Source organism: Mus musculus, chromosome 1 (assembly GCF_000001635.26).
Source record: "Mus musculus strain C57BL/6J chromosome 1, GRCm38.p6 C57BL/6J".
Lineage (NCBI taxonomy): Eukaryota > Metazoa > Chordata > Mammalia > Rodentia > Muridae > Mus > Mus musculus.
Window position 1 is genome coordinate 54,856,583 of NC_000067.6, and position 26,751 is coordinate 54,883,333.

At 43.8% G+C, this 26,751-nt stretch overlaps 1 protein-coding gene across 9 annotated transcripts in view; it reads right to left on the minus strand.

The window, feature by feature from the left end:
* Positions 1-26,751, minus strand: part of Ankrd44 (ankyrin repeat domain 44) — a 283,644-nt gene that overhangs the window by 211,243 nt on the left and 45,650 nt on the right. For 3 of the 9 annotated variants that reach the window (XM_030254996.1, XM_030254992.1, XM_011238538.3), the window contains exon 2: positions 20,892-21,239. The exons of the other annotated variants lie outside the window; for them this stretch is intronic. The gene's annotated coding sequence lies outside the window, so the exon portion shown is untranslated. The remainder of the gene's footprint in view (positions 1-20,891; positions 21,240-26,751) is intronic. 9 annotated transcript variants of the gene reach the window in all.

Genomic DNA, 26,751 nt, shown 5'->3' on the forward strand with positions numbered 1-26,751 from the left:
TCACTTAAAAAGTCCAGGTGTGATGGGACACTTAGCATCCCCGTGCTAGGGAGGTAAACAAACCTGTGGGAAAGGGTGACACCCGGCTAGCCAGCCTAGCTGAGTCAGCAAATCCTAGGCTGAGCAACCCAGTCTCAACCAAGTAGACAGCACCTGAGATCAACACCTAAGTTTGACATGCAACTGGACACACACACACGTGAACACACAAATATGCACGCACGAACACATACACACCAATGGGCAATTCTGCAGTCTAAGTACACCGTACACTCCCAGAGCGCTCAACTGTCTCTATGGTCCACCCCCAGGTGTGTGAGATTTCTGTCATTTGCATCCAAAAAATAAATTCTGACTCAAAAAGAAAAATGTGTAGTATAAGTTAACAAATATAAAAAAAAAAAAATTCAAAAGGATCTGTTTCAAAAACAATAAACAGAGCAAAAACACTCAGCCACTGAAAACAGCCCCAACCTGAATTACAGCTCGGAAGGACCCCCTCATCTGGAAAGAACATTAAAAGGTAATTAGGTAAGTGGTCTTCACAGGTCCGTAGGGGATGGCACTATTAGGAGCTGTGGTTTCAGTGAAGTATGTATGGCTGGTTGGAGAAAGTGTGTCACTGGGGTGGCCTTGAGGTTCCAGAAGCTCTCTCTCTCTCTCTCTCTTCCTGCTGCCTGTGGGTCCAGATGGAAAACTCTCAGTGACCTTTCTAGCACCAGGTCTGCCTGCATGCCAACATGCCTCCCACCATGATGACAGTGGACTAAGCCTCTGAACTCTGAGCCAGCCCCAATTAGATGCTTTCCTTTATAAGAGTTGCCATGGTCATGGTGTCTCTTCATAGCAATAAAACCCCACTGAGCTATATCTCCAAGCCACATCCATATTTTAAAATATTTTCTGTATAAATTTATAATCATAAACATTGTAACATTAAGCCAATTATGATGGTACACACCTTTAATCCCAGCACTCTGGAGTCAGAGGCAATCAGATCTCTGTGAGTTCAAGTCCAGCTTGATCTACATAGCAAGTCCCGGACAGCCAGGACTATGAAGAGAGACCTTGCCTAAAAGAGAAGGAGGAAGGGAGAAGAGAAGGAAGAAGGAAGAGAGGGAAAAGGAGGGGAAAGAAAGGGGAGAGTAGGGAGAGACAGAGGGGGAGAACAGAAGAGTATAATACTGTAAAGTTTCAAATAAATGCAATTCTGCCATACAAACCCTTTTGAAGCTTACCTTTTCCACTCAGTCACTCATTTTCATTTATGTGTAGTATTCACTGCATGAAAAGTACCAAAATTTAGGAGCTAAAAAGATAGCTCAGTGGTTAGGAGCATAAATTACTCTTCTGGACTCAAGTCAATTCCTGGTACCCACATCAGGAAACACAGCCACCTGTAACTGGAGCCACCAGCTCCAAAGAAGTCAACTCCTCTGGCCTCTGTGGGCACATGCACTCTCACGTGCACACAGATACACACACATACACATAACTAAAAATAAGTTTTAAATGCCAGTTTCACTCCATTTCAGTTAGGTTTGCTGGCCGCTTGGCTGCTTTCACTACAATGCTATAAACAATCTCGTGCTTCTCTGCCTACACACAAATGAAAGGTGTGTGAACCCAGGAGTAAGATCACAACCTAGAGATGTCTACAGAGCTTCAGCCTGGCTAGACACAAATCCTCTCCGACCATGCTGAACAACGTGTAGAACCAGGAGCAGCGATTCACTGAGAACTCACTCACCTGACTCACTTCTAGCATTTGTTACTTCCCATATTCATTTCTAAACACTTTCTGTAAACATGATTATCTCTACGTGTGCTCACTGCTATCCTTTACTCTGGAATGTTGCCCCAGGTGGCACTACTGGGAGGTGGTGGGCCCGTTAAGGGGCATGACCCAGAGGAAGGTCACTAGGTCTTTGGAGGAGTGCCCACAGAGGGAATTGTGAGACTCCATTCCTCCTTCTCATGCGCTCCCACTATGATGTGCCACCTTCCGTAACCCAAAAACAACAGGATCAGCCAATCGCGTATTAGAACTTACAGAACTGTGAATCAAACCTCCCTCCTCATGACTTAATTAGCTTGAATATTCTGCTATAGTGACAGAGATGACTAAAATGCAACAAATAAACGTTAATGCCAAAATATTTAAATAAAAGTGTTGATGAACTAATAAATACACATTTCCACATACACAAAAGCAGTCCCCCAAAAGCAATGGGTGCATCTCCATGTGTGCAACAGAATGCATTGAGACAAAGACATTTCTACCTGTGCTTATGAGCCAGTCAGTGGCTTCTAAATGTTGGTTACATCTACAGAAAGGCTCTTGACCCCTTAAGATGCTCCCTGGGGATAAACATGTCCTGGAAAGCAAACCAAGTCCAAGACTTCATGAGACAAATGTCAGAAACACTGGCAACACCCCCAATACCACCATCACAGCCAACCACAATGCCAATACTAACATCACCACCAACACTGTCAACACCAATGTCATCACCGTCACCACCAACAAAACTGCCACTACCATCACTACCAACACTACCAATGCCACCACCATCACCACAAACACTGCCAATGCCACCACCGCCATCTCATGAGAACAGCTCTGCATGGCCCACATCCTTACCAGCATGAAGATACTTGGGAAAAATGAGAAATTGGTTGTTTTAAATTCTTAGCCATAATTGGTCTTTTCTCCCTGAATACAGAATCTTAATCTGCTGCATCCTTTTAAGAATTGTTAGAACTAAATATTGCACTTCCAAACTTTAACCAATGGGTCAGGTGGGAGGCAGTTCTAAGACTGGTTCCAAATTTGCAGAGCAGCCTAATTACTTATCAGGAGTAGTGGAAACTTCCTGCACTTGAAGTTCCATGTGCTTTATGATAAAACAGCACCTTTTCTCACTGCCAAGCGGGGATAGCTAAATTTATTTCAAATAGTTTGTGCCTTATAACCATTGTTAGGGAATTAAAAGAGCTATCCTATAAGAATTTATTACAGTGCTGCTTCTGTTCTAGCCTCATTTAAAAAATAAATTTTCTATTAAAAATTGGTAACTGGAAGAGCCTCTTTGACACGGCTGTGTCGATGATTAACTTTGGCATTTTTGTTTGCCTTGCCTTTTCTATATATAAAAATACCAACACCAATTTTTTTCTTAAAGCCTCATAGAAGTTTTAAATACGCCTTCAATTTTCTTCCACCCTTCTCCATCCCCAGGTAAGGAGTATAGGAGCTAGTAGCAATTGTAAACCTGATTGTTAGACACAGATTCAAGTACCTCTCACCAATACACAAGTCACTTAACAGCCACCATAATGAATCAAAACTGTTTTAGACCAGTGGCTGGAAAATACAAAGCAAATTCAAAGCTTATCCTGCACCCAGGAGTAGAATACAGCACAGTTCTGAATCTCACCCAGCTCCTCTGGCCCTAGAGAGGATTAGCTAGCCAAAGCTCTCAGTGTGCCTTGGGAAGGGGAGGGGGAGGGGAGAGGTGACCTTGGCTTTGGATGGACTCTGGCTCAGTTGTGTCACATGGTGGATTTGAGAGGCTGAAGATTTTGAACAGAGAGAATTTCTGTGGAAACCTTTAGTATCAGGTTTTGTGTCATGTGTATTTATTTTTCTTTTGGTACTCAAGTATAAACTATAAAAATAATCTGGCCTAATTCATGTATAGTTGATCATTTTTAACTAAGTAAAAAGGACATTAAGCTTAGGCTTTTCTCCTTCACTACATTTCACAATAAATCTACTTTGGCCAATCTGGTTCCCAAGGAAGAATTACTGACAATGGAATTTTAACCCAGAAACAGAACTAATGGTCTTACATTCATCAAAATCCAGCGTTCTCTCTTTAAAAAGAACGTGGAGGGTAATGTGGTTAGAATTCTCGTGTTTGTTCTTCTAGTCCTATGAACAAGTTCCCCCAGTGAAAATGCAGACCTGCACACAAGCCCTTCCTGGATGCGGTAAACTCTCTACAGAGCTTCCTTCCAGCCTTGATGTCTCAGAACAGAAGTGCTCTTCATGGCCTTCCCTGGAGAATCAGCCTTACAAGTCAATGACAAAATGTCAATATCTCTAATAACAGTTTTATGTTTTCCAAGACAAACACAATCAGTGCCCTTCACTACAGTGAGCCACGCACAAGGCCCTTGGTGAGAGACCAGCAATATGTATTTTTAAAATTGTTAGAACTGAATGGGATTTTAGAGTTGATCTAACGCAGGCTGTACATTTGAGTTCCAGGAGAGCTTTAACAATGCTGAAGCCAGGGGAAATCCCAACCAATCATCAATTAAATCATCTGTCAAAATTCGACAGGTGATTCTGGTGCACTGTGAAGGCCACTGACCTGGTCCAACAACTTAATTCTGCTGTAAGGGCCCCTGAGGCTCAGAGCTGTCACATGACATTCCTAAAGTCACACAAGCAGGATTAGGACCCAAATCATCAGGCTCTTTCTTCTCTGTTACATCCCCCTCTTTCATTTCTATTTCTCCTGACAAATCTCAGAGTTTGGGCCTGCTCAACTGAGAGCTATCAGAAACAATCTCTTCACCAATCAGTTCACAGCCGCCTTTATGCCCAGGAGTTTGCTGTGCACATGATAACTAGCTCACCCTGTGAGGCAGGGCTCACTGCCCCTGCCATGCTCACCCCAAAACAGTGGCCTGATTTTCAATTTATATTAATGGCTCCCTTTATTGCTTCCACCAACCACTGTTCCACTGATAGTTCTTTCAGAGAAATAATAACAACTGCTTCAAAAAATAAAAAAAAAAAAACTTCATTTGAGGGTAAATTGAATTTCTGGTGCAAGAGTGAACTAAAAGCCTTCATATAAAGAAATGGCTTCAGGGTAACTTCTCAAGTAGAGGATAATTTGCTGACAGTGAGTGGCCTGGGGCTTTGTGTTGATGAGAGCTGAGCCTAGGGCCACAGAAGCAGTGCAGGGGCCTGCAGAGGGGCCTGCTGCATGGCTGTCCTTGCCCAGGGTCTTCTGCACAGTGAGCCTACACAGCTGCTGCAGCAGACACTTCTTGATAAGCGCAGCCTGAAGAGAGACACCTCTGAGAGGTCACATCCCTCAGATGTCCTGCCTGACCCAGTGTGCTCAAATACGACCAGATTACTATTATACATGATCAGAAAAGTGTTCACTTTACTAAAGTGTAATATATTAAAGACAAAGAGAAAATGGAAGGCTGACCTATGAGAAAGAAGCATCAAAACATGACAGGATTAAAAGAAACCTAGACCACGAATCCAAAGACGTCAATCCAGTCCCGCTCCTGCCATTTATGGTGAACTTCGAGAAGTCTCCACTTCCTCATAGACAAGGCTGCGATAGTATCTATCTAAACATACATACCCCATGTGTGGGTTATAAAGGCCAAATTAAAGGTAATTTATATAAAAACATACTTCTAAATCCGCATGTGAAGAATAAGAGATTAAAAGAAATCAATGAGCAGAAGACAAAGCACTCAGTACCGAAACCAGGAGGGTAAAATTGTGAGGAGCAAGCCACACAATAGCCAGAGAGATCTGGGGTCCTGTCTCCACACAGACAGCCTGGGCATTCTCACCATGCCATGGGGAACGTGGTGGTTCATTACTCTGGTAGGCTGGCAAGGCTGGAATACATTAATCATGGAGATCATTTCTCTCCATGCCAGCATGTGCTAAGTGCTTAACAAATGCTACCTGTTGGTCATGATTGAGTAGCAGTTACCACGGTGACCATTGCATCCCTTACCCTACAGGGCAGGGGTGAACCCTGGGAACCAGATTTGTCTGTTGACACAGAGAAAGCACTGGGTGTGTGGACCTCATTCTTTCAGCCATTAGCCCTCCCTTCTGATAGACACAGAAACAGTAAAAGACGCTGTTTCCAAATTCTCTTTCTTCACCAAGAGATTTTTTTTAAGCCTCATTAGATGAGTTGAGTAAGTATCAGAGAGACTACAAGAGTTCAGGGTAACTACCTCCCATCTCAGCCACAGGCTTGCCTTGTTAAATCGTCAGCAGGTTTCTCAAGGCAAATGCGGGAATCTTTAGTATAAGTCATATGTGCTGCCAGATCTGATTGCCAGGTCAGGGTAGCTGGTAGAATCTGGCTATGACTATCTTAGTTTTCAGATATAAGAAAAGGAAACTGGCAGCTAGCTGTGTTCTAGAAGTCTCTGTGACTGGCAGTGTGTGGCTGTGTGTGGCAGTGAGTGGCTGTGTGTGACAGTGAGTGGCAGTGTGTGGTAGTGTGTGGCTATGCGTGGCTGTGTGTGTGTGTGGCAGTGTGTGGCTGTAAATGGCTGTGTGTGTGTGTGTGTGTGTGTGTGTGTGTGTGTGTGTGTGTGTGGCTATGAGTGGCTATGAGTGGCTGTGACCCTATGACACATTCACTTCAATAAAGAAACATAAGGTGGGAAAACTACACACAAAAAAGTGCAGGGAGCATGGGCAGATGTTTCAGTGGGTAAAGGCATTAGCCACAGGAGACCGACAATTTGAGCTCGATCCTTAGAACTCATAGAGGTGGAAGGAGAGAGCCTCTGACCTCCACATTGCTCCATGGATGCACACACACACAGTCTACACCCGCACAGAAATAAATACAGTTTAAAATTAAAAGGCACCAAACATTTATTTAAGATGCCTTTTCACGCAAATCACAAAAACATAAAATACAAGTAACATTCTTCTCAGAAATACAAAAATATTAGCTGAGTTTCTTAACAAAAACTCTACAAATAATACAGCCTTGGGTGTAGGAACTTAGGATATGAAAGTGAGAAAAAAATGAACCTAGATAATCCACAACCTCTCAGAAACAAGGCCAGGTCTTCAGGTTCACACTTTGTCCATACATTTTCCTGTCTGTGCATAAAATTAAACATTCTCTCAAAAAAAAAAATATCCCTCACTAATTACATCCTTAAAGAGCACAAGAGAGCACTGAAGAGATGGCTCAGCAGTTAAGAGCACTGGCAGCTCCTGCAGAGGACCAGAATGCTATTCCCAGCACTCACAAGGAGGCTCACAACCACTTAACTACAGTTCTAAGTGGCATAACACCCTCTTCTGGCCTCCATAGGCATTTCAATCACATGATATACATTTATGCAGGCAAAACACACAAAATAAAAACCTTTTTAAAAAAAAAATAACTGATGCTTAAAGATATTATGAATTAAATGGTGGCAAGTTTCTCCTTTTAATTGCCAAATATTAAGACATATGAAAACATAATGCAAGATTCCCTTAATACTAACAAATGAGATTTATGAGGCACTTACATTGTACTAGGCAATCCCTAAAGTCCATACATAAATTAACCCCTCTAGTGCACACAACTCCTCCATTAGGTGGGTATAGTAGTTGCCCCGGATCAAAGGTCTAGTGAGGTCAGATATCTTACCCACACAGTAGGTGAAAAGTCACACAGTAGGTGAAACACCAGATGAAGCTAGCACCAACGTAGCAGGGCTCTAGACTCCAAGCATTTAATTGAGTTGTCTGGGTTTTGTGTGTGGTGTGGTCTCATTTAGCCCAGGCTGACCTGGAACTTCACAATGTAGTCAAGGGTGACCCTTGAACTGCTGACCTTTCTGCCTCTGCCTCCCAGAATAGGTGCATAGCAACTCAGTTTCATGCATTACTGGTAATGATTCCAGGACACTACACAAGCGGGGAGAACCCTCTATACCCTCAACCCTGCAGTCCGACTTCCTAGTCACCTTGCAATAGTGGCCACTCTGAGAGGCTCAACTCTGCTATTACAGACTCTAAAAAGAAACTGCCTTGTACTCATTCATCCCAGGGCCATGAAAGATACACAGAAAGATACAGTGAATGCTGAGGCGGTTATAAAAAGGACCCATCAGGCAAGAGTCACGACACCCCTGAGTGATCTGAGAAACAAGCGCTGATTAGAATAGAATTAAAATAATGCATGTCCCATACGCCAAGACAGGACGCTGCTTGGAAAGTGGCATGTCATTATTACATGTGGCCAACACCAGTCCTCCAGGATGATGCGCTGCCTGTGTTTAGGTCTTACTTAAAGATTTGGCTGCCAAGAGTTCTGAAAATGGTTGATACGGCTGCCTTTCCCCCAGAGCGCCATAAGCCACAGGCTTGCCAGAATTAAATAAAGAGCCGACTGTTCTCCCAACTCCTGTCTTAAGATGTCAGCATCCGAACTGTGTGGGGAGTCAGGCAACTATGAACTCAACGTTCAGGAATCATTCGGCCTGCATTGCCACCAGAATCCCTAACACCGTGACCATAGACCCACCAGTCCAAAGGCCAGCTGGGGACAGATTCAAACAGGAATCCTTCACAGAAGTTTCTGAAGAGGAAAACTGTGTGGAACTAGGAGAGGAAACAGCTCTGTCCTAGGCACTGTCTGCTGTAGAATCAGGCCATGAAGCAGACACCAGGGTGACAAAAGAAAAGAAACACTATAAGCCCTTGCCACATGCGATCAGTCTCCAGAAGAGTTATGTAATCATTAGAGTTAACTTATACACTGTGCCTCTGTTGTCTGCTCATGGTCTCCAGTCTGTCCTCCTAGTGGCTACAATGTATCCCAGAACCTTGGGGTGAGGTTCTCTGCTAGATCCTGGGCTACATCCTCCAAACTAAGAGAGACATGGTAAAGAACACCTGGGAGATTCAATAGGAACAAGAGAGTAGTCACATACACAGGGTCTGGGAGGGGACATATACTGTCCAGAACTCACTTATCTGGCCCGTCCCTCTGAAAGGAAGACTGCAAAACGGGCCCAAGAGGAAAAGGGTCTGATGAAATAGAGTGTTAGTGCTGTCACTCAAGAAGGGGGGAGGAAGCCAATCTAGATTTCTCAAAACTAGACAGATGGCCCGAGTCACTGTCATAGGCCGTGCTTCTTAAGGAGAAACTCTGCTAAGGCTGAGTTTTCAACCAATTAATGCTGTCCTACCCCACAAACCCCTCCTTGGCCCTAGCAACATGGATGGCAGCCCCACGTTCCTCAGGACCAACAGTGCACGAGTTAGCTGACAACACAACCTCACACACACAAGCTCTAGGAAGCTGCGCCTGTGACAGCCACACAGGGGAGATCATATGACCTGAACGCTCCATAAATGTCTCCTATCCATGTTCCACAAACATGGCACCCACTGGGAGGCAGGCACAATTCCAAAGGCACCTGTCATTCAAGATCATTCTACACAGGATAGAAACCTCTAAGAGTCCAGACAGCAATCCCTCGCCTCCTTGAAAAGTTTATAACTTCAGTTTCTACTCAGCGAAGCCAGGTAGAATGAGGGGTAATGGGTAAGACTACTCAGACTGTCTCTGAAAAAGCCTACACGTCAGGGATCCATGCCCATAATTATTAACAACAGCTTCCAAGTCTGCTAACACATCACCTGTGCGCGTGCTGGGCCTGTCTGCAGATGCAGTCAGCTCTTCCCAGACTGCCGCTCAGCCCACTCCCTCCAAGAAAGAAGCCACTGCTGAAGGCAGGGAGCCCATCTGGCCCACACAGCAGCCAGGCTGAGAGGCCCCTCTGCTGCCCATGTTTCCTCCTCACCTTTCCCTGCTAGGGTCCACAGTAGAACCCAGGCAGGTTTGACCAGGAGAACACAGCCCCATCCACTCTGACTCTGTCCTTTGCTAGCTCTGTGACTCTTATGCCACTAGTCTCCTTCCTGTGTTGAGCAGCGGTGATACCTGCCACACCTCACCATTGCCCTTTGAAGCTCAAGGATGTAAACTACTGAGAAGCAATCTGAAATGTATGCCATAGTTTCTTCCCAGATACCGAGTACCTCCAACCAATATAGTCACTAGAAAATACCTAGTACGGCCCTTTACCCATGGCTCTCCTGTGGGGAACTACAGATTTCAGCTTCCAGTTCATGATCTCTCCCTCCCTCCCGCCTCCCTCCCTCCTTCTCTCTGCTCTCCCTCTCCTACCCTTGTTGTGCTCCCTCTCTCTGCTCCCTCTCTCTGCTCCCTCTCCCTCTCCTCCCCCTGCTTACACTCTCCCCCTCCCTCTGTTCTCTCTCTCCTCCCCCTGCACTCTCTTCCTCCCTCCCTCCCCTTTCTTCCCATCTCCTCCCTCAAGACTACAGAAGGGTGCATGCGAATTCCTTAGCTATATTACTAGATAATCCACTACATGAGCAAAATTACTTTTACTTGAGTATACTGAACTATTTGGCTATTTTATGTTTAAAGGGACTCAAAACCAGTTTAAAGTTCAATCTCTGGGAGCTGAGGCCATAGTTCAATGGTAGAGACTGCCCTAGCATCTGCATGGCCTGCATAGGCATCTGCATGAGCTGCATGGGCTGCATGGGCATCTGCATGGGCTGCATGGGCTGCATGGGCATGCCCTCAGCCCTGTGTGAAGACCCAACCTCTGCCTTCCAAGAGCTTTAAAAGAGGCAATAATATATTTCTAAAAAGTCATTAAAAGATAACGCATAATAGATGGATGAATGGATGACAGACAGACAGATTTCTTGTTTCAATTCAGTCCTATAACGCTGAGACCTGCTTTGGTCTCTGCACGTCAGTAGTTCCTAGCAGCCTGCTACCACAAGTGTGGCCTGTATCCTTATTATGGACCTTCTAAAGGAGTTTCACATTCTTTCTCTATTTATCACAAAAACAGTCTTGACCTAAATCCTGAACTACTAATCTCTTCCTGCAACAAACTACTTAGGGAGCGGGGAGACTCTGAGGAGGAAAAAAAATAGAGAGAAAAGTGGAAGGGAAATGTTCTAGTGACTTACAGAAATACAGTCCCCCTGGGGAGGATCACTGTACAAACAGTCCCAAGTTTACACTGGTGGGAGGCAGAGAGGAAGGAGGAAGGTCCACTACTCTGTCCTTAACTAACAGCAGCAAAGACATCTGCATTCAGAAATATTAGAGACAAAACAGGGAGTAGCGAGACGCCACTGTTACACTACAAGTCAAGAAGATTGAAGGAAACAAAGCGTTCTTTGAGGCCAGGAGGCAGAGGGAGCAGCTCTGTGACTGAGCTGAGGAGAGGCTGTGGAGACCCGCTTCTACACCAAACGCAACTCTTTTTAAGTCACTTGCTATCGATTGTGGGTCTTGCACAATAGCTGACTGTCTTATTTTATCCCTGAGAATAGAGCTTTGTTCTTGTACAGTGCCTCACCCTCAAATACTTCAGTGCGAGCTACTATGCCTAGAGAAAAGGCACAAAACACTATGTTTGTTCAAAACAAAAAAGGAACAGATTATTAAATCATCTTTTCTCTGAATCTGTTGATCTATAAGTAAAACACATTTACAAAAACAACCACTCCCCTGCCTCTGCTCTTCTCACTTTCTTTGGCATTCATTAACTTTAAAAGTATCATTTCAGCATAGCTTGGGTTCCCAAACAAAATTGTCTGTACTCACGCTACTGTGAAATTCATCTCTGTAAGAAAGGGTTGTACTCAGACAACATGTGCTCACAGACACTTTCTAGCATTTGAATTCTCAGTGCACAGAAGGGTTTGGGTTTTGGCACCTCAGCATCAACCCCATGTGTGCCCACCTACCCATGCACGTGCCCAAATGAACAGCCACGTGAGACGAGAAAGCACCACAGAGGAGATCGCACTGACCAAACTGCCGCTAACTACACATGCCAGACCTTCACACCCAACAACACAAAAGCTCAGACGCTTTTTAATCCGCTTGTTGTAACTCTGGCTGCTCTGAAATCAGTTCCAAACCAAAGACAACGCTTAATTCCCTACACAAGTGACTGAGCAGCAAGCAAGCTCCCGTCGTTCCCACTGCTTTTGCTTGCCATGAGCCAACCACCAACTACCTACCTTTCCCCTCCTGAAACTGCCCCAGCTCCCTCTCTCCTCAGCATATTTACAGACCATTCCCTCAGTCTAGGACATCCTGCACACTCTTCCGACAGAGTTTAAGCTGATTCACTTTCAGACACAAGCCCTACAATGGCCCTGATTCAGGGTCATTGAGATGACTCAGTGGACAAAGAAACCTGAGCCGTGACAACCTGTGTTCAATCCCCAAAGCCCAAAGGGAGAGACTGCAGGGACAAAAATGGGAAAGAGACTGAAGGAAAGGCTGTCCAGTGACCAGCCCAACTTGGGATCCAACTCATGGGGAGGCACCAAGGCCTGACACTACTACTAATGCTATGGTGTGCTTACAGACAGGAACCTAGCATGGTTGTCCTCTAAGAGGCCCAACAAGCTGCAGATTGAAACAGAGACAAATACTTACAGTCAACCAATGGACAGAAGCTTGAGTCCCCTGTCGTTGAACTAAGAAAAGGCTGGAAAAAGCTGAGGAGGAGAGTGACCCCGTAGGAAGATGAGCAGTCTCCCGGACCCCTGAGACCTCTCAGACACCGAGCCACCAACCAGGCAGCACACAGTAGCTGATATGAGGCCCCCAACACATATACAGCAGAGGACTGCCTGGTCTGGCCTCAGTGAGAGAAGACACACCTAACCCTCCAAAGACTTGAGGCTCCAGGGAGTGGGGAGGCCTGGCAGAGGTGAGGTGAGGGGGTGGGGACATCCTCTCGAAGAGAGAGGAGGAACTGTGGGAGGATGGACTAGAAGGGGGTTAATGACTGGACTGTAAAAATAAAGGTTATAAAAAATAATAATAAAATGAACTTGGGGGGAAAAGGCTTTTACAATAATTCTAAAAACATATGTGTTAGTGCAAAGTTACAAGTTTTGTAGTTTTTCTCTTAACCTGGCTTGCTCCCAAATAATTGAGATAGGACTATTAGATTTATTTAACAGCTTTAAGGCACAACTGAGCAATTAATCTACTTCAGTCCTCTAAACCAACCTGGCTACCTCCCAGCCAAAATCCCTGAGATCCGCGCATTTTAGGACTGATCCGGCTCTCCCTGCTCCAGGTGTATTCTCAGGGTGTTTTCTGGACCCTCTTCTAATGGCAAATCGTCCCCACCCCCTCCCTCTCCCTCCCACTCCCCTGGCTGGGAGGAAGTCCAGCCCTATGCTTCCCTCTGCTCAATCACTGAGTGATCAGCTTCTTTATGGACCAATCAGGGAATATTTGGGGAAGTATGTTTATATAACACTGAGACAGGAGATTCTCAAAATAAGGATTGCAACCAGATATCATGGCACAGAAATCAGCATATGAGTATTTACACAGTGCACAATGACATTATGCCTACATGCATGCTTTTCCCATTGTGTTTCTCTTCCCCAATAATTTAAAAGATCTTTTGCTTCTGTTGTGCTTGGGATTGAGCCCAGGGCCTTGTGTACAGCAGGCAAGGACTCTACCAAGTTATATCCTTTTACACGTGTTGTCTTGATTCACCTTTCTTTTATGATTCATCTTTTTTTAAAAGATTTGTTTATTATATGTAAGTACACTGTAGCTGTCTTTAGACATGCCAGAAGAGGGCGTCAGTTCTCACTACAGATGGTTGTGAGCCACCATGTGGTTGCTGGGATTTTAACTCAGGACCTTCGGAAGAGTAGTCAGTACTCTCAACCTCTGAGCCATCTCTCCAGCCCCCTCACCTTTCTTTTTTAATTCACTTTTTTTTTAACTACTTTATATATAAAAACTGGATAGGTCAAAACAGCTTTACTTAAATTTTATTATTCATTTCTCTCATTCATATGCCAAACGCCTGTTACCAGGAAATGTGCTGATTAGTGTTAGAGAATCCATGAGCATGAACTCTTCTTCTTCGTGACAAGTTCTTTTAGTAGGTAATCATCCAGCTAAATGCACTACTTCGTCTCCTGGCTCACATTTGAAAGGCCTCTCCTGCCAACTCGCTAAGTTGTCCCCATCCCCAAACAGTATCCCCCCTTCCGTACAGCTGAGAGGGACATCAATGCTCAATGGGACAGAGGACATGCCTTGTGTTCATGAGAATCTTGCCACCTAGGCAGAGACTGACAAGTCTCACAGTGACCTCTGTACATCTCTCTAAAGGACAGGATGTGCAAGACGACCTCAGCTGCAGGTCAGGCATCAGACCTGTCCATCCACCACTACATTCCACTGTAGCTCACATCTGTAAGAGCCATCAATAGGCACAAGTTCTTTACTTGCATGTTCCTTATTTTCACATCCACAGTCCATGACAGAAACAATTTAAATGGGGAAATGTTTATTTGGACCCCATCCATCCGTCATGGAGGAAGGATGTGGCAGAATTCAAGGCTATAGGAACAAGTAGCAGAGACTCCTTACAGTACAGTGGACCAGGAACACAAGAGGGGAACAGAGCTGTCATTCAAAGACCCAGGGCTAGTGATCTACATCTACCAGCTAGGGCCCGGACCCTAAAGGCTCCACACCCCTACAAAACACCACCACTGGGTGGTGGACAATCATTCAGAGCATGGACAAGTAGGAGGCAGTTCAGACACAAACCATAACGTTTCTAGAGACAGCAAAAGGCTCACCAAATAAACAGAAAACACATCAGCTTGGAAAAAGGGCATCACCCTGCTCTACTCACAGACACACTGGAACAACTCAAAGGGGGGCATCCCTCAGTCACCCTGAACAAGTATCCTAATGACACCCTAACAGCCTACACTAGGAAAGTTCAACTATGAGATAAGATGCCACAAATAGCCAAAGAGAAACAAAATTACTATACTGTAGTGTTTTCTATAGACATATGTTCACTGAATACATATATGATCCTACTTCACACTGCTGAATCCTTCTTAAAAAGTCACCATTCCAGGGCCGGTGAGATGGCTTGGTTGGTAAAGATGCTTGCCACAAAAGTCCAACAACATGACCTCAATCTCCAGAGCCCCAATGCCTAAGTTTGGTTTCTGTTGCTCTGATAAACACCATAACCAAAAGAGACTGCAATCTATCTTTGCAGGAAGCCAAGGCAGGAACTTGAAGTAGAAACCACAGAGGAAATATTGCTTATTGGCTTGCTCCCTGGCTCATGTTCAGCTACCTTCATTATACAGCCCCAGCCCACCTGCATAGGGTGGCACCACCCACAATAGTCTGAGCCTTCCTACATTAATTAGCAGTCAAGAAAATTGATATGCCCATAGGTCAATCTGATAGAGGCAATCTCTCATCAGAGCTTCCCTCTCCCCAAGTGTGTCAAATTGATAAAGAAGATTGACCACCTCAGCACATAAGGGTAGAAAGAGAGAAATGACCTAAAAGAGTTGTCCTCTGATCTCCACATGAACATACAGTGATAATCAATAAATTTTAAGCCACCATCCCAGACAACACCAGTGAGGAACACTTTAGGGGGCAGAGGCAGGCAGATTTCTGTAACTTTAAGGCCACCCTTGTCTACTTAATAAGCTCCAGGTCAGCCAAGAGTACATAATGAGGCCTGAGGGAGGGGCTTTTAGAGAACTGAAGAGACAGGAAATCCAGTGTCTCAGATTTGAACACAGCTTTATATTAATACCAAAATAAATAAATACAACAACATTTTTTTATAAATAAAAGAAACTTGAATCTTAATTTAAAACAAGCTTGAACTTCATCAAACATCATAACCAAAAGCAAAGCAATTTGGGGAGGAAAGGGTTTATTTCAGCCTATAGCTTACAGTCCTTCACTGAGGGAGGTTAGAGAAGAAACACCAGTCAGGAAATGAACAGAGGCAGTGGAGGAATGTTGCTTACTAGCTTGTCCCCCATGGCTTGCCCTCTGCTGGGGAAGGGGGGGGAGCACTACCCTCAGTGGACTGGGTCATCCCACGTCAATGATAATCAAGAGAACACCCTCAAGATTCTGTCCAAGCAATACAATGGAGGCATCTTCTCAACTGTGGGTCTTCCTGCTATGTAACTCTAACTTGTATGAAGTTGACAAAAAAAAAAAAGCTAACCAGGGTGGACATGGACCCTAAATTTACTTAGTACTAACTCAGTCTGCTTAAGTTAGTGAGGCTTTACCAAAACTAATGTATTAAGACATGAGTTAAGGTCACAAAAACCTACAAAGAGGATGGTTGCTATCTGTGTGGGGTGATGTAACAAAATACCTCAGAGTGGGTAATTTTATAAACACAAAATGTCATGGCTCTTCCTGTTATCAGTTTCAGGGAAGATGAAATTGTCTTTTCTAAATAGCAAAAAACAAGTCTACTAAGAGAAAAATCTGTGTGACTTCCATTACACAGATTTAACTGGAAATTGAAAATAACACTAAAAAAAAAAATCCCTTTTTTGTTTCCTTTTTTAAAAAGAAAAACACTTTATAGAGAAAAGGAAAAAAAAAAAGTCATGGCTCACGGCTCTGGAGCCTGAGAAGTTTAAGAGCAAGGTGCCAACAGATACCGTGTCTGGTAGTGGCCCCTCTCCCCATTCTCCATGCATCCACACATGACCAAGGAGCCAGGCTGTCTCAAGTGTTTTCCACTGGGACCCAAATCCCATTCATGAAGACAGAGCTCTCTGATCCCCTCCACAGAGGCAGCACTTCATGCCGCCACAGTGCAAAGGAACTTTCAACATTGGAATTTCGGGCATGTACAAATTTGCGAACCACAGCAAGGAGATGGGAAAGATGTACAGCCCCCAAATCAAGGGGCTGATGATCAAACAGCTTTACTAACAAGCATGGGATTACTTACCGTGTGTCAACGAGGAATACAAACATACAACAACACATACAAAGACCCCCATCTTAGGCTAAAACACAGGAAAGTGGCTTAGCATTCCTCACAGATCTAAGCCATTCTTCCAAAGCAGGAAGAGATGAAAAGTAACATTCCTGGTTGTAATTGACAGAAGGAGCAGCTGCTGGCAAAGTTTCAGGTCTTGTGACAGCTCGTGTCTACAAGAGGAATTTTTAAATAAAGTAATTTTCAAATGCATCGACAAGACTCTCTTGAACAACTCACATCAGTATTATAGAGGAAAAATGTGTACCTCACAGAATACAATTGACACTTACAGCAAAATACTTCCTATTTCTTATTAACTTGGTAGCAGGTGTCACCAGCCAAGGGACTGTGGGGGATACATACAGGAGCAGTGACTGTTATTAACCTCCCTCTTGCCTGTTTTTCATGCCCCTGATATAATTCGATAATAACCTTTTCTAGTCATTGTTACCAGGGTGGGAAAGAACTGCAACACAAGACCATGCATGTCTGACACTGGAATTCATACATCCATCAAAACCATTGCCAAAACAATAGGAAATCAAAAGCTGGGGAACATTACAAAATCCCAAGAACAACTTACTGGTCACCTTCTACCACAGTGAACCCAGGCAATGTCGAGTTTCGTCTTGACACTTTAGCAAAGAGCCCACCCTTCCTGCAGAACAGGCATGCTAACCATCTCAGTCATCATCTGACCCAGGTTGACCTGTTATATTCTCTTCCCAGCAAAGGCACATGTATGTGCGGCAGACTGTGGGTGGCCAATCCTGGAGGGATATACAGGAGGCTTTCTTTCAGGAAAAAAAAAAAATCTATGAAAAGTTTGTTTTTCAAAGCAGATAAAAGCTAAGACAAGATTTCACCTGATTGAAGTAAGATGTATAGATATGAAGCAGAGAGAGAAGTCAGGGAGGGAACGTCATCTTGGTTTCTCCCTCAAAGCCCGACAACTAAGGTTCCACTGCCCAGTGATGAGCAGAACACAGTCACGTGGGGCCCTGATATGAGCCAGCATTTGAAGAACGTGGAAGGAAGGATAGAGATCCACCTGTAATCACATAAATGCCTGCATCCTGCCTCAAATGACGCTGCGTTTCTCAGCTCAGCCTGTCAGACAACCCTCCAACTGGGGCTTAAATTCTGAGTGCCCACTGCTGCTCAGGATCCCATTTTCCAGAAACACAAACTTACACACAGAGTGGGCTGGTAACTTGCTCCTGGCTCTTCCCACAGTACAACAGGCCCTCCCATATATCAATTATGAATTAAGAAAAAGCCCCCGCAGTCATGCCCACAGGCCAATCTGATGAAGGTAATTCCTCAATTGATGTTCTCCCATCCTAAGTGACCCTACTTTGAGTCAACTTGACAAAAACTAAACAACACCCTTGTTGCGGAGGAAGAAGATTCTCTGGACAGAATAGTAAGAAACTTAAGACGGGGTGCCATGTGATATCCACAGATACTCAGCTCTGTGTGTGAGAGTTGGTGGAGGCACTGGGGTTGAATACAAGTTTTGCTTTTTGGGAAGACTACTATTTTTATCCGGTGTGGAGAGTTAACTCTACTAGACATATAATAATGTAACAATTTTAATATGTTAACATGGTAATTTGGAGATACACACACACACACACAAGAAATGATATAAAGATCACTTTGGTTACCAAAATACTGCTAGAAATGCAGTTGACAGGGAATTTTTATCAAGTCACTTAAGCTTCCTGAATAAGGCAGGATTCTGTCTGTGGAAGAACCGGACCTTTGCAATTCTGTCCACTCGGTATGATGCAGAAGCCAGTGGCCAGCAGCATTCAAACATGCCACTGGGAATCCAGTGTTTTCTACAACAGAGCAAAGAAAAAAACTTCACTTCCTACTTACCTTAGATATGTAATTTCAGCAAACTCAGCCACTGAAACACACAATCTCTTCATCAGCTGCACTAAGGTTTATTTTTAAACACATAGTCAAAATATTTAAGGCATTCTCTTACCACAGCTGCAGCTGGGCCATCAATTACAGAGCTAAGGTTTACATTCGTTCTCACCAAAATGCCTTACACTGTTACAACATTTATTTTGAGAATATTTTTTCTGCTGATAATTAAAGCACACAAGCTCCTCCATACTGTAGTTTTATTACGGTGTAGTTTCAAAGAATGTCTAGGTATAAAATACACGACCCATTACTATTTAAGGTTAAATTTCAAAGTATTATATGATAAGAAGTTTATATTTAAATAAAAAGACATTCCAGAAATATGAATCTATTCTGAACTAACTTTTTCTGATGGCATAGTTTTTAAAATGTTGCATTAATTAATTTAATTAATAAAAACTATTCCATTAGGTCTTGGAAAGATGTCTCAGCAGTTTAAGGCACTGGCTGCTCTTCCGGCAGACCTGGGTTTGGTTCCCAGCACCCACATGGCAACCCACAGTCATCCATAACTCAAGTTCCAGGGAATGCAATGCTCTCTTCTGGCTTCTTCAGGTACCGGGTACATACATGGTGCACAAACATACATGCAGGCAAAGCATCCATACACATAAAATAATTATTAAAGTACTACAGTAGACCATGTCAATCAAACATTCCTGGGGTAAGGTATTGTTGCTACAATAACAGAATAGTCAACTAAAATTTACCTAAGCAACTTGGACATTTCTCTCTTGAGAGGCGAGCCAACCCAGGCTCTATGATGTCCATCGGAGGTCCAGACTCACCCACCTTCTGGCTTTATAGTCATGGTTGATGACAACCGTCCCCTTGTGACTCAAAGATGGCTGTTAGAAGAACACACCATCACACACAAACGTCCAGTGTAGACGAGCTGAGTACAGAGATACAAGGGTGACCTAAGTCCCTCTACTTCTCTCTTGGTATACAGGATAAATATCTTTCCCAGCAGACCTCAGCTGACTTTCCATTAAGTTTCATGGACCAGAACAGAATCTCGGGCTCATTTCAGAGCAATTTGAAATAAATGAGAATAGGATGGTCACAATTAGCAGAGAAACCTTGTTCATTCCCTGGGGCTTAACACATTACAACTAGATGTCTGCAGGAGTCTGAGTTCTGTTAGCAAGAAGAAAGGGAGGAACAGCAATTCAGAGCACCCCCGCCCCCGCAGATGGTATAAAGAGTAACTTGTACTGTTGTACAGAGTATACAATAAAGTGTATTCTTATATACCAAATATGTATTATCTCATTTAACTATCACTAGCTTGGGACCATTATCATATCCATTTCTCAGATGAGAAAACTGAGGCATGGAGTGGTCACAGAGCTTTCCTGAGGTCTGTACCAAGGAAGATATATAAAGAGAATTAAAAGGCCGGGAGCCAGCAAAAGTTAGATTTGAGCAATGTGACTACAGACCCAGCGGACTTTATGGTGGGCCTTTAAAAATATCTCCTAGTAATTATTGTTGAAGTATTTTTGAAGGTTTTCCTCTTTTTTAAATTTTTATCTTATGTGAATATGCATTTTGCCCACATGTATGTCTGTACACAATGTATGTATATGCTGCCCACATAGGCCACAGGACAGTGTTGGATCTCCCTGGAATTCAGAGTTACAGATATTTGTAAAGTGACACGTGGGTGCTGGGAACTGAACCTAGGCCCTCTGCAACGACATCAAGTGCTCTGAACCTCTGACTGTGTCTCCAACATCAATTTTGAAATATTTTTAAATCCACAAATATTGCTAAGAATCTAATTTTTTTTTACTCTTGTAGAACGGGGGCACAAAGCCAGGGTCTCGTTCATGCTAAGCAGGGAGCCTAGCAATGAGCTGCACCCCAGGCCTACATGTGCATACACACAGCTAAATCATGATAAAGATGTTTGCTTCGGAGTAGTTTGGTGGCTTGATACTAGGGACTGAACCTATTGTATGCTAAGCACCTGTTCCTACACTGAGCTACATACCCTCCATACCTGACTACAGTGTTTGCACTTGGATGGTGCTTTCTCCCAAGCCTTCTCTCTCTCTCTCTCTCTCTCTCTCTCTCTCTCTCTCTCTCTCTCTCCCCCCCCGTCACTCCCTCCCCGCCCCTCATTCTTGATTGTCCTTGTAAATGGCTGAAAAATATTTTATATATTTTATTTACCCAGTGTTGGTCAGCTGAATTCTTTAAAATGTTTAGCATGAGAAATAAAAACGCAACAGTACCTTCACTCTTATAGCTTTCTTGTTGAGGTTTTCTTTAGAATAAGTTCCAAAGAAAGGAGTTACGAGGTCAAGGGGGCTGCACTTGGATGGCGTCCTTTATCCAAGGCCAATTTGCTCTCCAACAGAATGAAGCTAATTAACTCAGCTGCCAGAGATGTAAGAGGCTCCCCGCTTTCTGACGTCACCCCAGCTTCCTTTTATCCGTATTTGCATGTACTCGATGACCGTAATTTTGCTCCTTTAACTTCTTTGCAGTGTGGTGGGATTTTTCTCTGTGCACGTTGCTGAGGGTTTTCTCCAGTGGAAGTCTGAGTATTCTTTGCCCATAATTCTTCCTGAGTCTTAGTCCTGTTGTGATTCAGAGATTTCAAAACAATGCTGGCATAATTTCATTTCTGCAAACTGCTTGAAACTGAATGAACGGTTGCTGCTGACAAGCACTGATATAGACCCATACACTGGGATACACCCAAAGCCCAGCTGTTTCCTCCAACCTCCTAAATTTCAACAACTGAGGCAGGAATTTCAGTCTTAGTGTAGAATTATGAACAAGGATATTTTCAGTGCTGTGTATTTGCATCTCCACACTGGCTTTTGCTTTCATGGTCACTCTACACATGGGGAACTATTCTGGGATAATTGCCATGGTCAGGCCTGTGCTTTTATCCTGAAATTGCTAGGTAGGTATGAAAATCAGAAGCAAACAACGATATCTTCCTATTTTGTTTTTTTGTTTGTTTGTTGTTCAAATTTTAAAAATAACTCAAAATACAAATTTTTAAAAAAAGAGGAGAAATAAAGCACACACCATAGCCTGCGCACACCATAGCCTGCAGTGTTTAGACTCCTCCACTGTGTCTATTTTTATTATATTGCTGTAACCTAAATATTTATTCTCAAACCAGAATCCCTGAGTGTTTTAAAAATACAGATTCCTATCCTACTGCCCCAGATCCAACCAAAATCTTTAGTTACAGCCTACAAATCCACACTTTCAAAAATATTCCCCAAGTTTTCAAATATTTTTTCCTCAACAGTTCCCACTTTAAGCCTTAAGAACCATAAGCTAATATTTATGTTCTTACACGCCGCTAAGTATTTCTGCAGTGTTTGAGAAAGAGCTCCCAAAAGACAATTTACTCTTAACTAACCCTTTACCTACACCACCGCAGAGCCGAAGCAAGTCTGACTCCTATATAGCACATGAAGTCCCAAACAGCCCTCCTGGCCTTGGGACTTTTATCACGTTGTTTCAGGACCTACAACCTAATTGTAATTTATCTCCAGGATATTCCCTGAAGGGAAGGAATCAAGAACTCTCTGTTCTAGTATAAATTTTTGGTTGTGCTTTGTTCACTGGGTGTGTGTTTTGTTGTTGTTTGGGGGCATACTGTTTGTTTTGCTTTCTGGGACAGGGTCTATTTAGTCCTGAATGTCCTGGAACTATGTAGACTAGGTTGGCCTCAAACTCAGAGACCCACCTGCCTCTGCTCTGAGAACAGAGTGCCAGCATGCCCAGTGGCTGGTTTATTTTTTTAAAAACCAGTCAAAAATAATCAAAATCTTCCAGGGCGAAGGGGCGAAGGTGGGACATCCATTAATAATTTTTATTTTTCAAGATTTAGTGTTTTGTGGAAGCCATCCATGCTTTAAGGGAAAATAAATGAGAATCAAAATCTGGTGGAACTTCCAATTTATCTGTCAGCTGCCTTGAGCACTCCTTTCTGTCAGCTATACAGTATTACTAACTTAGTCTAAGTTGTTAATAAACACAATAGTCAATGTATTCAGTAACGCTGATATGTGCATTATGCAATTATTATATATTACCTACTCATCCCACATATGTCAATAAAACGGTAGTTCAATAATGTCTCCAATAACATCAACTTCTGTATTCTGAATTATACAAAGAAAAAAACTGAAAACGGGGAGGATATTAATACAGATGTTTTATTAAGTTGATTCTGTACTAACTCTCCAGGTCTGTCCATATAGATGTTTCATCCCAAAAAAGTATGCCAGCAGGGGCCCTAGCCATATGTGGATGAGGCACTCGGGTTAGCTTACATTCTGCTGCCCTCGGATAACGAAAACCATGCTGTATGAGGTGGGCTAGGAGCAGGTAGAGACGCTCTGTGAGCCTGCCTGCAACAAGATAAAAGAAAATTGTCCAGAAGCACACTGTCATCTCCAGCAGAGAAAGCTCTTATTATTCCTCATCATTCTAGAAATAACATTTATGATCTATCCAGGGCCCTTGAGAGTTGACATTAATATTTCTTAGCTCAGCCACCCCAGTGGGAGTATTCTTTACCCAATTCTGCACTACACAGGAAGCAAATCTTCAGGCCCCATGAACTGAAACAAGCAGAGGTATTCTGTATCTTATTGCAGGGTCTCAGGTCAGACTTGTAGCTGGATCCTGTGACTGGACAGAGACTTCGGTATTTCTTAAGCTGTCCCACAAAAGACTCCTAATATCAGCAGAGCATGGTGGTCCACGTGTCCCCTTGTGGTTATCTTTAGAATGTTTGCAGATGTTCTAGCCTAGTCCCTCAATATGGTAAGAAAAGAAACATGTGTATTTGGGTTAATATCAAAAACTACATTTCTTTTAAAACTATGTCTAAAGCTGATATTCCATCATTGAAGAAAGGCAGAAAAAAATAGAAACGCCAGAGAGGAAGGTGGGGGCAGGAAGGAGGGGGAGTGCTATAGAAGCCTCACTCCCTGGCATGATATATTTGCTGAACTTCTGAACGCACAGAAGATTAATTACTTGTACAAGACCGCTACAAGATTGGGCCTGCCACCCTGTCATGGGAGTTGGGGGGGAGCTCATAAGGCCTCACCTCTCCCTGAGTTCTTATACACAGAGAAGAGCGGATGGGCCAGGAGAGGCATTTGCTTCAGTGATGCAGCCACTGGCACTATCCATGCTCCTATAAACTCCCATCCAGGCTCCTTCAAACAACCCTATGGAAACTCCTTGAGTTGTTAGAAAGAAACAAAGAAGACATGACAGTAGGAGGAAGACCAGTTGGGAAGAAGAAGATTATCAAAAGTTGGAGGGATGACAAGAGAGGGTAAAGAATGGGGAGGAATATGATTGAAATTCATTATGCACATGTATGTAAGTATCATAATGAAATCATACATTATATGTCATTAGTATATGCTAGTAAAAAATATTCCAGGTAATTAAAACTGATATTTCTAGAGAACATTTATACTAGATATCCAATGAGGTGCATATCTGTCATCTATTTGAATATCTATCTATTCAAAATGCTCTAGGTGCCATCTGTGAAACACATCCAAAAGCCATCCCTGAGAACCAGTCATCCAGTGTGCTGCCCAAAGGCCCTGGGCCAGAGCTGTCTAAACCAGGGAAACAGCCACTTTAGGGAAGCCAAGCAGGGTCCTAATATTGTGAATATGAGAGAGAGATGAACAGAGCAAGAGTTTGTCTCTCCTTGGCAGGTATTCCATTACTGAGGTCCAAAAACACAGCCCTGACTTTCTATAAAATCCAAAAGGGATGGTCTTCAGAAATGGAAGCAATTAAGACAGTGCAGACAAAAACCCAAGGCAAGAAATGGAAGGAAATTTGTCTCCTCTCTCCCTGCAGACTCTAAACCATGGACCATCCTCTGGGACCGAGATCCCAGAGGAGGATCGGCTGCCTGAGGTGCTCACCTCAGCATGTCACAAGGCACTCATTTGAGAAACATAGGTACAAAAATCATAGACAAAACATGGCTGCCTAGGCCTAAGTCACATGATACAAATCTTGTGCTCAATTATGTTTTGCCTCAACAATTCTGAGGTAGAGAAAGATACCAAACTCAATTAACAACCACGCAAGCTCTTGCTTGAATGTAAACTAGGAATTCTGCTTACCTAGCAAGAAGAAAGCAGACCTAACAATGCCTTTAACTGACAGTTTGGAACTGAGAATCTGAAAATTACAAGTTATGAGTCCAAAGGAAAACTGCAGGCCTGTCCTGGATAGCACTTTGACGTTCTTTTTTGCCACTCTGCAGTAGCAAAGTGACTGACACTTCACTGCCACCACTCTCTTGATGGTGTGAAAGGAAGTGGCCTATGGTCCCCAGCCAGAGTGTCCCATGAACAACTGCATATTGTCCAAAACAAGTGAACCAGGAGGGCAGACCTGGAATGCTGGCTCAGTTGACCATGCCCCTGCCTGTCGTCACATAACGCAAACAGCAGGACCTTGCTCTTGCTTAAGGACTTTGCACAAGATAAAGCAATAGTGTATCCCTCTGCCTATGTACACTGCTTAAAAATAAGGACTCTTGACCTACCTGGTTGAAAACTACAAAACTATTCAGAAAGGAGTCTTAAAATATTTTTAATTGATACATTCTTTGTGGGGACCATGTTTAACATGTGATGTCATTTTCAAGTAGAACTCGATGCAATACACAGCACTTTCTTGGAATTCTCTAGATGAGCAGAAAAACTAAATTCAACAGGGAAAGTGAGAAGCAGCAGCAAAATAGCACATGGAAGATAATAATGGATCAAGCTGCTCTACATCCAGAATTCTGAACCCCAAGACAGGGAGGACTAAAATCCTAGATGTCAGGTGTCTCCCTAGAAGGCTCCAGTTATCCAATCTGTACCTTTGAAGGCCTTTTAATCTTAAGGTTCTAATATGTGATTCCTGTTCACTAACAGCTTCACAGGAGACACATATGAGCTCACCCCAGTCAAATATCAGATATCCAAGCATACCCTCCCTACCTGAAAACAACAAAGCCAAGACACACTATACTGTAGTACTGCCGCCAGGGTATACTGTAGCACTGCCTCCAGGGCACACTGTAGCATTGCCTCCAAAGCTCACTGTAGCACTGCCTCCAGGGTACACTGTACTGTAGCACTGCCTCCAGGGCACACTGTATCACAGCTTCCAAAGCTCACTGTAGCACTGCCTCCAGGGTACACTGTAGCACCGCCTCCAGGGCACACTGTAGCACTGCCTCCAGGGCACACCGTAGCATTGCCTCCAGGTACACTGTAGCACTGCCTCCAGGGTACACTGTAGCACTGCCTCCAGGGTACACTGTACTGTAGCACTGCCTCCAGGGCACACTGTATCACAGCTTCCAAAGCTCACTGTAGCACTGCCTCCAGGGTACACTGTAGCACCGCCTCCAGGGCACACTGTAGCACTGCCTCCAAGGTACACTGTACTGTAGCACTGCCTCCAGGGCACACTGTATCACAGCCTCCAAGGTACACTGTAGCACTGCCTCCAGGGTACACTGTACTGTAGCACTGCCTCCAGGGCACACTGTATCACAGCCTCCAAAGCTCACTGTAGCACTGCCTCCAAGGTACACTGTACTGTAGCACTGCCTCCAGGGCACACTGTAGCACTGCCTCCAAAGCTCACTGTAGCACTGCCTCCAAGGTACACTGTACTGTAGCACTGCCTCCAGGGCACACTGTAGCACTGCCTCCAAGGTACACTGTACTGTAGCACTGCCTCCAGGGCACTCTGTAACACTTCCTTCAGGGCACCCTGTAGCACTGCCTCCAGGGCATACTGTACCAGAAAGAAACCAAACAAGACAAGACGAACAGGAAACAGAATGCTGTGCTCAGACATCTTCAAGAGCCACTGTTTAAGGCATCATATACAGCCAATACTCTAACCCCAGCTGAAACAGCTTTAAAGCAAAGGCCTTGCTGTTTTAGAAAATGACACAGGAGAAGTGACCCAAGGCTGTAGCCTATAAACAAGCCAAGCTGCTGAGAGTGTGGGCCAATTACTTCCTGTGAACTTTGAGCTACCCACATGACCCTAGTCCTAAATGTCACG